Source organism: Talpa occidentalis, unplaced genomic scaffold, assembly GCF_014898055.3.
Source record: "Talpa occidentalis isolate TD23 unplaced genomic scaffold, MPIMG_talOcc4v2.1 talOcc4.4, whole genome shotgun sequence".
NCBI classification, from domain to species: Eukaryota; Metazoa; Chordata; class Mammalia; order Eulipotyphla; family Talpidae; genus Talpa; species Talpa occidentalis.
In genome coordinates, this window is record NW_023604295.1 from 50,537,774 (window position 1) to 50,551,261 (window position 13,488).

Below are 13,488 nucleotides of genomic sequence, written 5' to 3' on the forward strand. Positions count from 1 at the left end.
CGTGTACTCTGTTCAGATACAGGTATACTATGACTTCCCCTTTAGGAACCTTCAAGTTTTGTGGAACAGTAGGCATGTAAATAACAACTCTGTTTATCCTAATAAGTATTCCTGTTTTTGTATAATTAATCTCTCTCTTTCTTGGGAAAGAAAACTAATTTTTATTAAATGTTCATTAATGTAGACACTGTACTCAAGAGTTAATACACTTAGTGCGCTTAAAATAGCACCTTCCACTTTGTAAGCTCTCAACAAATTTTGTCTATTATTGTTATCAATCTAATATAATTAATAAAACAACTTTGAATCAACTTTAAATCATATACAATGGTGGCACAGCTGTTGAGCGCTGGGCTGCGAGGCTGCCTGAAGCCTCTGCAGCGATGGTTTGATCCCTGGCCGCCTGTGCTGGTCCCACATGGTGTGCAGACCTCTCCTGCCGCCCCCACTGCTCCCCTCAGCAGTGTATTTCGTCAGTCTGCCTATTCTGTTCCCCGCTCTGGCTCTGGTGAATTCTCTCACCCTCCTGCACTTCTGACTGTACCCAGTGCTAGTATAAATAAATGAATGAATCTTAAAGAAAAAAATGCATTTAAAAAAAAAAAACAACAAAAAACAACTTTGAGATAACTATTCTTATCTTTATTTTATAGATGAGCTCTCTGAGACCCAGGGATAAACAATGAGCATAAAGATACATAGCCAATAAATATTGTTTAGATGTGAGTCCAAGACATGCTGCTTGAACAGTGGTCTCAAATATAAGAGTGCATGCACCAAGGAAATACACAAGATAATTTGTTAGGGTTTGAGAATATACTAAAATCTTCATATTTATCCTTTATTTAAAAAAAATCTAAGAAATCAAAGTTTATTCATTTTTAACATATAAATTGATGCTAGCACTATCAGAGCATTATTTGCATGCCTGAATTTTATGTGTGCTTTGTTACAGGGAGTTACAGATTACATTATCTAGTTTTAACTAAACTAACTCAAACTAACTGAGAAAGCAGAATAAAGATAATACTAATAATCGAAGCACATCTGAAGAAGAATATTTCTAACATGCCTATAAACACTTTGTCGGCTACATTAGACAGCAAAACACTGATAATTTAATCATACTTTGTAATAAGGTAACCAGAAATCATTATCAAGAGTTCTATGTGAAATACGGATTTATATTCACTCATTAAGAATGAGCCTCACCCTAATGTATGTGGTATGTTTTGATGTGTTTTCTAATAATGGTGAAAATACCTGAGTGGTAAGGCATTACAATCTATCCTTACAGATCATGAAGCAGGCAATGTGTAATGCCATGTAATACTCAGTACGCGATTTGAAAATCATTAAATTAATGTTTAAAAGACTTGGGGAATTTTTTTTTTTTTTAGCGCAATAGGAAAAGACAAAACCATATACAACTGGAAACATTGTTCTTCCTTTGACAGCAAAAATGGCCGAACTAATGTATGAAATTATTATAGCAATAAACTATACCACATCTAGTCATCACCAAATGCAATTAAAAGATGGATAGAAAACACTGTTCAAGATTTGAAGAAACAAGTATTTGAACAAACTACATAGTATGAAAGTTTCAGTATATGGCTGAATTAAGGTGCCAATGTTTCTGATATTTCAGCCTATGGTATTTGTTAGGTTTAATTTCAGTAGTAAGAACTGGTTTGATAAATCACTGAAGGGATTACTGGAGAAGATACCTGTATGAATCAAAATACTTTTAAGTAGAACTGTATCCTAAAATAACTGTCTTAGCAAACTTTTGTTGTTGGAAGTGATTGACCTGGTTAGAATAGAAAAAAAAAAAAGATTTCTGTGTAAAAGTACAGAACTATCTCTACACATAAGCAAGCTACTTTACCAAATGAAGTGAACAGAATACACTAGTACTGTGGGATGTCAAATTGATGTGGTTAAATTAAAAAAAATAAGATTATTGCAAAGTAGTAGAAAATACAGAATCAAATAAGGTAGAACCTTAAAATTTAGTCATAGAATCTTTATAATATTTTTTGTAATGGAATGGAAAGTGAATATTATTTGCACTTGAGGTTCACTGGTTATTCAGTGGCAGAGTAAGAAGCAATATCAATTTTATGGCAGTGTGCATTTTTCTTTTACAGAGTAACGAGTTAATTCTGCTCACCTTTGCTGTGATGCAAGGTGACTATCAATATTATGCTCTCTAACATATGTTTTTGGAAAAAAGAAACATTTGATCTGTCTTTAATGAAACTAACAATGGCTGAGAAAGCAACAGCTTTTTTGAAAGACCCATGGTATAGAAAGAATATTTTCATATCAGAGATTATTAATCATTTTCATTAGAATGTGATTTTAGACCAGTTGCTAAAACCAATGTAATTATAAAGCTCTAGCTTCTGTATAATTTAAAAATTGCACAAAATGTGTCTTCATATTTTTTAAAACTTGGAACAGAATTTTATAAATTATTTTAAATTCTTTCAAATAAAATTTTTAAATAGGTCTAATTTTTTTTGGCTAAAACTAAATGCTACCTCTTTTTTGTTAGAATTATTGATCTTGGAAGATGGACATTTACTAGCCATTTTAACCAAAAAATTGAATATTATGATTTCATAAGCACAGCCAATAAGTCTTTACTTCCATTTGAATCTATTATTTGTGATACTTTCCACCTACCATAACAGCCATTATAGGTAACTATGACAATAACCACACTATTACCAGATTTTCAAATGACTATTTCATCATGTGTACAACCAAGCCAAGATACAAAGAATGACAAATATTTAATCAAATTACTCTGTCTAGAGATTATTTAGTGAAAGCAAGTGTTTTTAAATTGTTGGTAAATACAACAAAGTCAAAATTAATTTTAAGTTACTACTTATTGCTTGTTTATCATTTAAATTGCCTATTGTTCTATATGTCCAATAATGTATGTAATATATGTCTATTATTTATAAATATATAATTGGTACAAATATATGAATCAGTGTGGACTTATAATAATCAATGCCAAGTCAGAAAACAGAAATGACTTAAAACAGAGTGGCTTTAACACAAGAAATTGGATGCAGAGTAGAAAGCAAGGGAAAGTTTTGCTACCCAGAGCTTAAAAGCACTGTGCTTCTGAGGCAGCTGAGCCTCAGAGTTACTGCTGTAACTCTTGGTTCACCAGGGCCACAGCTTTGCAGTAAGCCAGGTGCCTGCACAACTACTGACACAGCAAGAACGCAGAAGTCCACAGCTTTGTTGTTGGTCTTGTGCTTACCAAGGCTGCTACAGCCTACAGTTACCTTTGATGGTTGTTGCTTTTCTACAACTACAGTACCACTGCTGTAATCAACAGTCCTGATAGCCAGATCCAAGAACTCTGTGCTGCAGAGGCAGCTGGAGCACCATTGTTGAGATTGCTAATGTCAAAAGTAGAGGGAGAAAATCTCTCTTTGCTCTTCAGTCAGTGTTTCCCATTTTTGCAAAGCAGTCTGGGAAATGTGGTTTTCAGATTTTACAACATAGAGACTGAGGCAGAGATGAGAGTGGAGTTGACAAACAACTGACAAATGATGTACTGAGAGTACAGGTTTTTTTCTGATTGGGTTCATAATATTTTTTTAAATATTTATGCATACAAGAACTGGGGTACAGGCCAGAGATGAAGGGGGTGAGAGGATTCACCAGAGAAAGAGCGGGGAACAGAACAGGCAGACTGATGAAATACACTGCTGAGGGGAGCAGCGGGCGAGACAGGAGAGGTCTGCTTCGCCATGTGGATTTCTGTCTGGCAGGCCGGGGATCGAACTTGTGCTGCAGAGGCTGCAGGTTGTTTCATAGTGCGGTGCTTAACCCCTTGCACCACCAGGGGGGCCCTGGGTTTATAATTTTTAAAAGTCGAATAATTCATTGCTCTAGAGAATAGGGGAGGTAGCTCAGTAGTAAATCTACATTAAAATTTTTTTTTTTTCTAAAAGAATCAAATGATTTTTTTTTTAAAGATTTATTTATTTATACAAGCACTGGGTACAGTCAGAAGTGCGGGAGGGTGAGAGAATTCACCAGAGCCAGAGCCAGAGCGGGGAGCAGAGCAGGCAGAAGGACCGAAGTACACTGCTGAGAAGAGCAGCGGGCGGCAGGAGAGGTCTGCGCGCCATGCGGGACCCTCCTCCAGTGTCCAGGGAGCAGCCGGGATCGAACTGGCGCTGCAGAGGCTGCGGGCAGCTTCGCAACCCAGCGCTCAACCGCTGCGCCACCGGGGAGGCCCTACATTTTAAATTTTTGTTAACTTGTCTTAGGTAGTAGATTTTGGTTTGTTATCTAAAACTAGGGTTGTTTTTCAGGAAGCACAGTTACACTCTAGTAATACATCATTTATTTCTATCAGGCATCTGTTTTGATTAGTTGCACTAACATTTTTTATTAGACTATCAGTGCCTTATTAATTATAAATATTTTGCATAACACCCACAACTGCCTGAAAAAAATTCTCTATTATTTCCATATACTTACTAATTTAATTTAAAAGTAACAGAAATAGTGAAGGTATAGAAAATTTCAGCATTTGCTTTATTTATAATATCTAAAATATTTTCTAAAGCACTTTATATTATCTAGTGTTTCATCATAAGTATGTATTTTAAACATCCACTATAAACTGCTTAAGCACAAATTAATTATTGAGTGGCATATTGAACTTAATGCACTTACTGGTAGAGAAAGTTTGGGTGGAGAAGTTTAGTCACTTTAGGCAACAATGGCACAAATTTTATTAGATATTAGCTTGTAGTCATTTGTGTGTATTTTAATCACAAACTTCTAAATATGACATTATATAAAGTTTGTATTGGGAGTTTCAAATCATTAAATTTCTAAAATGAACTCCACAATGATGATTTATTTCTTTCATAACCCATTTTATAATTAATGCAGATTTAATCATGGATGGTGTCTTTCCCTTATTGATTACTAGTAAAACTGTTTCCTCAACTGGTGAGATACTTGTTTCATGTTTACATTCCACATAGGTTTAAATGATGTTGGATTATTATTTGTGTTGTGGAAGGTCAAAATATTATATTTCAGTGGTAGAATATCATCAGTTTGAAGTGGACAGAATAGGATATCTTATTTAATTTAGTGATAAGTACAAATTTATGAATATTCAACATGAAGTGGAATTTGCTTTGATAATTTTAAAATACCCAATATAATTATGAGAGAAAAATTTAATTTTATGTAATTCATTTCCAAATTTATATTTCACAAGAATCCTGTAAAATATATCAGATACATTATACATTCAGATTGCCTATATTCTGATGAATGAAGTTCATTCCGTGTTCATTATTAATAGAAATTAAGAAGTTTGTGATTTTGTACATTCTTTTCCAAAAATATAATATGATCTTACATTTTAAAAAGTTATAGTTATAACCCTGTAACTTATTAGGATTAAATGAGCTTTTTTTAAATGAAAATAAAAGATACTCTTTCTAATCATTTTGAATCATCTCTATGGCCTGTTGCCTCAGAGGAGTTAGCAGTTTGCTATCATGCTGACTCTGTTATTAATAACTGGCTTCAAAATCACCGGACAGATTGTTATTAATGTTTCCAACCCCTTAATCAAACTGGTTCATTGTATGTTTCTTTGCCTTTTTTGAATGTTATTTATATATATGTTGCTTTTCTTCACTATGTTTTATTTCAATTTTACTTTGAAACAGTATAACTTTTCTCAAACTTAAGTAACATACGTATTGAAATTATCTGAGGAATAAATATGCTTTCAAACTTTTCCCTTTTTTTCCCCCAAAATTTCATCATCTTAGCAGCTTATTGTTACAGAAAATTTGGGGGATGATTTTGTTAACCTGTCCATCTATTCCTTACAAATTACTTTTGGACTGAGTTAAGGCCTGACTTCTGTCACTTATTAAATATGTGACTCTGGGCCTCAGTTTCCTTTTTTATACATGAAAACATTAATATTACCTTTTTTATAATGCTGTTTAGAAGGATTATAAAAGATAGTGTACACTATCTAGTACACTGTTAGTATACACCAGTCACAGTTCTTGACATATATAGTAGTGAAAATTCTTATGTTAAGAATGTAGCCTTACTAATAGCAACATTTATAGATGGGAAGAATATGAAGACTGAATTTTTTGCTTGTAGAGTCATCACCCAGCAAAATGGGGATTTTACCAATCTACTGGACAAACAATATTTTAAGCAATTAAGATTCCTCTCACATCTTCTATGTGACTTTTATTTTTCTTATATTACATACTCTTCGGTTTCTGTTTCTCTTTCTTTGTATATTGACTACAGCCTGTACATATGAATAAATTATTGCATCAGTGCTGAAACTTTAAGGACAGTTGCTAGCACTGCCCTAGATTATTTAGGAGAGAGGATTGAGGAGGGAAGAGGAAGAATTCACGTACTGCATATATCTAATACATTTTTGTAGAGTTAGGGAGATATTGCAAATGACTTTTTTTTTAAATTCATGATAGCACATTTTTTTTTAATTGAGGCAAAATTGGTTTACAACACTGTTCATGATTTAGAGTATAAGATCACATCCTTCAGGTGTATGTTACCATACCACACCCACCACCAAGGCACTGAAAGTCCTCTATCATAGTCCAGTGTACTGCCTCTCCACTTTGCTCTCCCTTGTCTTCTTCCCTTTCTGATATCATCAATTCTGTGGTTATATTTTTAGGATTGGTTATTGGTTTGGTTTTATCTGACCCTTTGTTTTGTTTCTTTATATCCCACATGTAAGTGGCACCATCTGCTATTTGTCTTTCTCCTTCTGATTATTTTGCTGCTGATTTATTCCTCCATTTCCATCCTTATTGTCCCTGAAGGCAAGAGTCAATCTTTTTTTAATAGCCAAGTACTATTTCATTATGTGTATCTATACCATATCTTCCTTATCCACTCATCTGTCTTTGGGCACTTTTGTTGTTTCCAAACCTTGGCCGAAGTAGTGTTGCAATGAACATACACATGCTTGCATCCCATTTGAATTAATGTTTTTGCATTCTTTGGGTAGATACCCAGGAGTGGAATTGCTGGATTGCATGGTAGGTCTATTTTTAGTATTTTGAGAAACATCCATATTGTTTTCCATAGGCGCTGGACTAGACTACATTTCCACCAACATTTTATGAGAGTTCCCTTTTTTCCATATCCTTGCCAACATTTCTTGTTTCTGGTCTTTTTGATATGGGCCATTCTCACAAATATGAGGTGGTGTCTCATTGTGGTTTTGATTTGCATTTCCCTGATAGTAATTGATTATGTGGATATTTTTAATGTGCAAATGATATTTTTATGTTTCTCATTCTTTGCTTCAAAACATTATATCATGAAAGTATTTCTCCTAAGTTTCTGAAAATATACATCTTATTTAAGATCAGCTTTAGATGTAATACCCACAATAATAGTCATAATAATCATGTAATTTAGATATTAATCTCTATGCCTTTTTTTCACATGGCCATGTTTCTTCCATTTGTGGAGAAAGATGATTGAGTCAGATCTGAATAATTCATATCTGAGTTAGTCTATGTTAAAGGTACTTTTGACTTTTTACTTGTTACTATTTGCTCTTCTCTGGCCACTGTTCACAGTACTTTGGTTACTCCTTGGAACTGGTGAAGTATGTTTGCAAAGGCTACAGTTAGGGTGAATGTATGGCAGTAGCTTCATTTTTTCCCATCATTTTATTCTTCATTGTACTACTAAGCAAGGCTGTAGAATCTATCAAGCTTTCCTGAAGTTTTGAGGGAGGAGCACAAAATGTAAAGTACTGCATTATGTGGGCTATCATGTTGTGAAGTGACAAGACTACTTGCTTGTACTAATATCATTTATATGCCTGTCCTCCACCAATCTGTGAAATATTCAAAAGCAGAAACTACATCATGTTTTGTCTTCACTTTTCACCCCCAAGTATATGGTATAGTACATAGTAGGCATGCAATATGTGCTTAATTAACTGTAAAGACCAGAGCAAGGAAAAATTATATCTTGCAGGATGAGTTGGTAGTATCAATGTCTTTAGAATATGTCTCTAAATAATTCAAAGTTAAAACCAACTGTATAAAATCACACGATGGCATTATTCAGTACCTCTTGCATGTCATTTATAATTGAATCCTTGTTTTTTCCATTCTGTTCTAAGGCTATGGAAAACAGGAAAAATTTTATTGTATTTTGTTGTTTAATTAGTTCTTTAAACAATTATTTCCATTAATATTAGATTATTTGAATTAAGGAATCTTTAAGAAATATTCAGGTTTTGTCATTTTTTTTAGTAGGACATTAAGAAGAATAATGTATGGGAACTAAATAAATGCAATACACTTTATAAATTGATAGCTTTATTGATTACAGGTTAAAGAGAGGCAATGAATGGGTTGTGTAAACTTGTGTTTTGCTTTTCATTCATTTTTTTCTTGAGTTTATTTAGGCATACAAGAACTAGGGTACAGGTCAGAGTCGCAGGGGTAGGGGGTGGTGGTGAGAGGATTCACCAGAGACAGAGTGGGGAACAGAATAGGTGGATCTACTGAAATACACTGCTGAGGGGAGCAGCAGGTGAGACAGGAGAGGTCTGCTGTGGCCATGTGGACCAGCTCCCTAGCCAGGGATCAAACTGTGCTGCAGTGGCTGCGGATAGCTTCATAGTGCTGACTTAACTCCTTATGCCAGTATGGGTTAAGTTGCTTGACTGTTAAACCAAATATATTGAGAGTTCTGAGTGTAAATTAGAAGAGCAAGTATGTGCTGTGTTTTGTTAGCAAGATGTGGTGAGGAATCATTAGGATGTGTTGGATTTGACTTAGAATCAATGTATTGTATGGTTACCAGGGGCCTAAACTACAACTAGATATTTGGAGACAGCATGATGTATGGATAAAAACATGAACTCTAAACAAGACAGACTGGATTTAAATCTCATTACCCCTGTTGTAATGTGATCTCAGACAAATCACTTAACCTGTCTGTTTAACCTAGAAAAAGCTGATGAAAGAAATCCTTACCTCACAGAGACGTTTTTTAAGATTTTATGAGTTAATAAATAAAAAATACTTAAAACAGTGCCTGGCGCATAGTAAGTACCTGAGTATTAGCTATCATCATAGTTACTATGCTATCAGTTCAATTCCTTCCTCCTAAACTTTTTTATATGAAAGAATAGAAACTTAATAAAGATGGTTGCATGAATTGCCCAGGGTATACATAGTACTCATGGTGATGCTGGGACCAAAACCAATTTTAACTTCCCCTTTAGGATCTTTCTGCAGGACAAAATTGCCCCATAGCATATCAACATATTAAAAAAAATAATTTAGTAACTTTATAACTGCCAGAGTCTGATAGTCAATTAGGATTATTGTTTTACAGGGTGCTATAATTAATACATGGGTCTCCAGTCCCAGCAAGAAAGAGTGTATCTTAAACTCCAGAGCACTAAGAATGTGCCACTTAATTGTGCTTGGAATCTAGTAAAGTGTGCAGATATGGAGAAAGTGTTGAGATGTTGTGCGTTTTTCCTTCAGCCAAAATATTTATTTTTCTTTTTAAAACTTAACTAGGTAGTTGTTCTTTAGTAAAGGTGAATTCCCTTCATGGTCCTTTACATTCCTTTTGATTCCTGCTGGTAGAAATCAAATACTGTCTTCTTATTCTCCTTGGGTTGTAATGAAATGCAACAAAACAAAAATACCTAGAACCTTATTTTAGGAAGTCAGGATATACTAATATCTAATTTGAATCTTTCTGTCAAACTGTGAGATTGGTGTGCTTTTTTTTTTTTTTTTTTTTTTTTTTTAAATTACTTTTTTTTTAATTTATTTATTTATTTGTTTGTTTTTGTTTATACATGCACTGGGTACAGTCAGAAGCGCGGGAGGGTGAGAGAATTCACCAGAGCCAGAGCGGGGAGCAGAGCAGGCAGAAGGACCGAAGTACACTGCAGAGGGGAGCAGCGGGCGGCAGGAGAGGTCTGCACGCCATGTGGGACCCTCCTCCGGTGGCCGGGGAGCAGCCGGGGATCGAACCGGCGCCGTGGAGGCTGCGGGCAGCTTCGCAACCCAGCGCTCAACCGCTGTGCCACCGGGGATGCCCTGGTGTGCTTTTTTAAGTGGCATTTTTCTTCATACATTTGAATAAAGCTTCAGAGAAACAATAGGGCACTAGTAGAAAAACAGAACTGCCAGGCAGAGCAGTAAGGGGCGAGATGCATGCTGGTTCCTTAGGCACACTAAGTGTATTTTAGAAAGATTTTTCTCAAGCATACAGCCAAAAATAGGACTCTGTTAGATCCCCCTTAATTAAGCAACCACTCTTGAGAGGGGTAAAATACTATTACAGCATCAGAGAATTAGAATTGGTGGTTTATCGTGAGACCCGAGGGTTTGGACTCTTGGTTTCTTACTTGATTTTTTCCAGGACAGTTTGTACAATGTCTGGTAGACCTCACCTAATTTCTGTGCTATAGGTTTTCTATCCTTAAAATAGCAAAAACAATGTTGGTCTATATTCTGAATATGACTCATGATTTAACTGACATTCTGACAGATTTGTGAGTCAGGTGAAGATATAGTTGACCTATGACATATGGAATTTATTATTTCTTTTATTAACTGAAAACTGACTTTTAAATGAAAAAATTGATGCACATATATATAACAAATAAGGGGCACATTCTCATTTTTCAAGCATGATAAAACTCATATAAAATGATAATTTTATAATTAATATACAGTTAATTATTGGTGCTCAACTTCAGGTATTGAATAAGTCAGATGCACTCATATTTTTATTTTATGTAAATTTGTTTGAGATGTAACATTCTTAAGTCCTATCTAAAAGATACACAGCCAAGTTACAGAGACATATTTTAAGGAAGGTGACAGTGGCTAGTTTTTAAAAACTGGAGAACAAGAAGAATGGCTTGAAATTAGTTATATTTTCTGATGTTTGTAATTCCATAGTTGCAAATATATCACTTATGGGAAAAAAGGCACCTGAGAGTGGGGAGGAGAGAGGAGTACGTGGTGGGATGAAAAGTAATACCAGCATTTTTTGGTTTTAGCACATGAAAAAAGCAATTGGTCAGAGGTATCAGACAAAGAAAAACATTTTTTTTCTTTTAAGGAAGGTTTATTTAGAAGCATTGGTTATTTTTATTTTTCTATCCTAATAAATCAACAAGGGCTTCCTGCTACGGTTTCAGACTGATATTTTATGAAATCATGTCCTGTGTATGATGGAAGCTCCTTATGGGATTTATTTCTGTTGTTGTAACACTATGTACTTACTATATGCATTGCACCTGTTCACACAGAGTACATTGTATTGTGATGCTTGTACAGATAGATGCTTCAAATAAGAAACCAATCTCCTTCTTCTAGAGTGCTAGTCTATTAGTTCCTTAATTAAACTTAATTCTGTTTTTGTCTGCAATTTTGTGTATGGTCTTGATTTATTTACTGAGCTATGATTTCTTTTTTGCAGTTATCAGTTTTCCTATTGTATGGAGTCTGTTTCTTTCAGAGCTTCCTTTAAGACTGCTCTGACTTTAAAATCATTACTAGGCTTTTGTCAGAGCAGATTTGTTGACACTCTTCTCACATTAAAAAATAAATTTAAAAGATTGCACAAATAGGCTATGCATTTCACTATTTCCTGCTAATATGCAAAAAATGTATTTATGATAATTACATGTACTGTGTGCCAGAACTGAAACAATACATTCCTCATAATGGAGCATAAATAAAGAAGGTGGAGCCAGCTGCTCTTAAACTGTTTATTTGCAAGCAGTAATGATATAGAGAATATACCTTTTTCACTCTGTTAGTCTGGCAATACTGAACCTGTTGCTGCATTAGACGAGTTGCTTTTTGCTGGATAGGGGAAAGGAGGGCTGTCTGCTGTCTGGTAGGAGGGCTTTGTCTGTGCTTTCTCTCTCTGTTTCTTTCTGTTTTTCTTTCTCTCTCTCTCCTCTTCACTCACTCTCTCACTCGCTTGCTCTGTCTCTGTCTCTCTCTCCCTCTCTGCCCCCCTCCCTCCCTCTCTCTTGCTCTCTCTCTCTCTTCCCGTCTCTGTGGTTTGTAAGGTAGGTTGCAGTGTGTGTATATACACAACATCAAGAGCAGGAAAATGGACTCATTAGGGAGGCAGGCAGTCATTACCACTCACACTGTACTTCCAGGGAGACACCGATTATGAGAAGAGAAACTCAGCGCTGGGGAAGAAGGTAGGGCAGACAACTTTCATAAAAAAAAAAATTCCTGCTTCCTCAATCCCCCCTCTACCTATCATCTCTAGCCCCCAATGCTTTTTTCCTTTCTCCCTTGAATTTTAATTTCCAGATTTAAGTTTGACAGAGCTATTGCTAGCTTAAATTTTGGAACATCTATAGGAGGCCCACCCTTTATTAATTTTCTTCCGACTTATTTTGGGTGTGCCCGTGTGATTCAGTTTAATTACTTTAAAAATAATTACAAACAACCCTGTTTGTCTCACTAAAGTACCAAATAAAACAGTATCTTTCACTCTTTTATAACAGACCCCTCCGTATGTTTGTTAGTCTCTTTGCTTTTCTTGTCTGTTTATGCAATTCCATCTGTCTGTCTATATATCATGTTGTCCTTATTTATTGCTAACTAGATTTTGTTAGTTATGTGCCAATGAGTTTTAGCTGCAGTGCCAGTGTGGGTATTACTAAAGTGAGACTCTTGTTCTTTGTTTTACAATGAAGTTTAAAGTCCATATTTACAGTTTAAATCCTTGAAGCAGGTTGAACACTTTTTGCCAACATATTTATTTGATGATATTGAACATAAGGTGAGGGGTAGTTGCTGAGGGTGGGTAAGAATCTAGTAATTATTTTTATCATCACACACTCTTCTATATTGCATGGGGGGTATATTTTGAAAGGAATAAGGCACTCTGCTTTGTAACTTTTATTTTGTAAATGGACTTTTATATTTATAAGGATATCACTGTGGTTAGTAAGAATGCAAAGTTTCTTAACAAGCAGTTTTTATCCTAGGACAGTTTCCTTTTAGTATGTTACTGTTTATTTATGCTTGGGGAGGGGGGAGTGGGGGGCTGGCCATCTTTTACAAAGTGGAAGCTATGAAGTGTATCAGGCCATCTTGTGCAACAACTGTAAGTATTCATTTAACATTTCTGGGACTATAAATAATGTATTTGTTATTTCAAACATAGTTTTGAGGTGCTTTCTTTTTCCTTTATTATTTTTTAATTTTTTTGTGATGGGAAAAGTTGCATTTCACAGCTAGCTGACATTGTTAAAGAGTTTTCCCAGAACAGTGTTCTTCGAAATTCAAAGGAGTAACTAAATAGGTCCATTTGAAATGGACTCCTTAATGGAGTTTTATTTAAATTTGTCTGAAAGTAAATCTGCTCTAGATA

General features: G+C 34.9%; 1 protein-coding gene across 29 annotated transcripts in view; it reads left to right on the top strand.

The window, feature by feature from the left end:
* The window catches only part of ZBTB20 (zinc finger and BTB domain containing 20), a 775,686-nt gene that overhangs the window by 24,820 nt on the left and 737,378 nt on the right, over positions 1-13,488 (top strand). For 2 of the 29 annotated variants that reach the window (XM_054700567.1, XM_054700574.1), the window contains exon 1: positions 11,769-12,304. The exons of 26 other annotated variants lie outside the window; for them this stretch is intronic. The gene's annotated coding sequence lies outside the window, so the exon portion shown is untranslated. Of the gene's footprint in view, positions 1-11,768; positions 12,305-13,175; positions 13,222-13,488 lie in introns of those variants that run through there. One more of the 29 variants, XM_054700570.1, reaches the window with a different exon arrangement.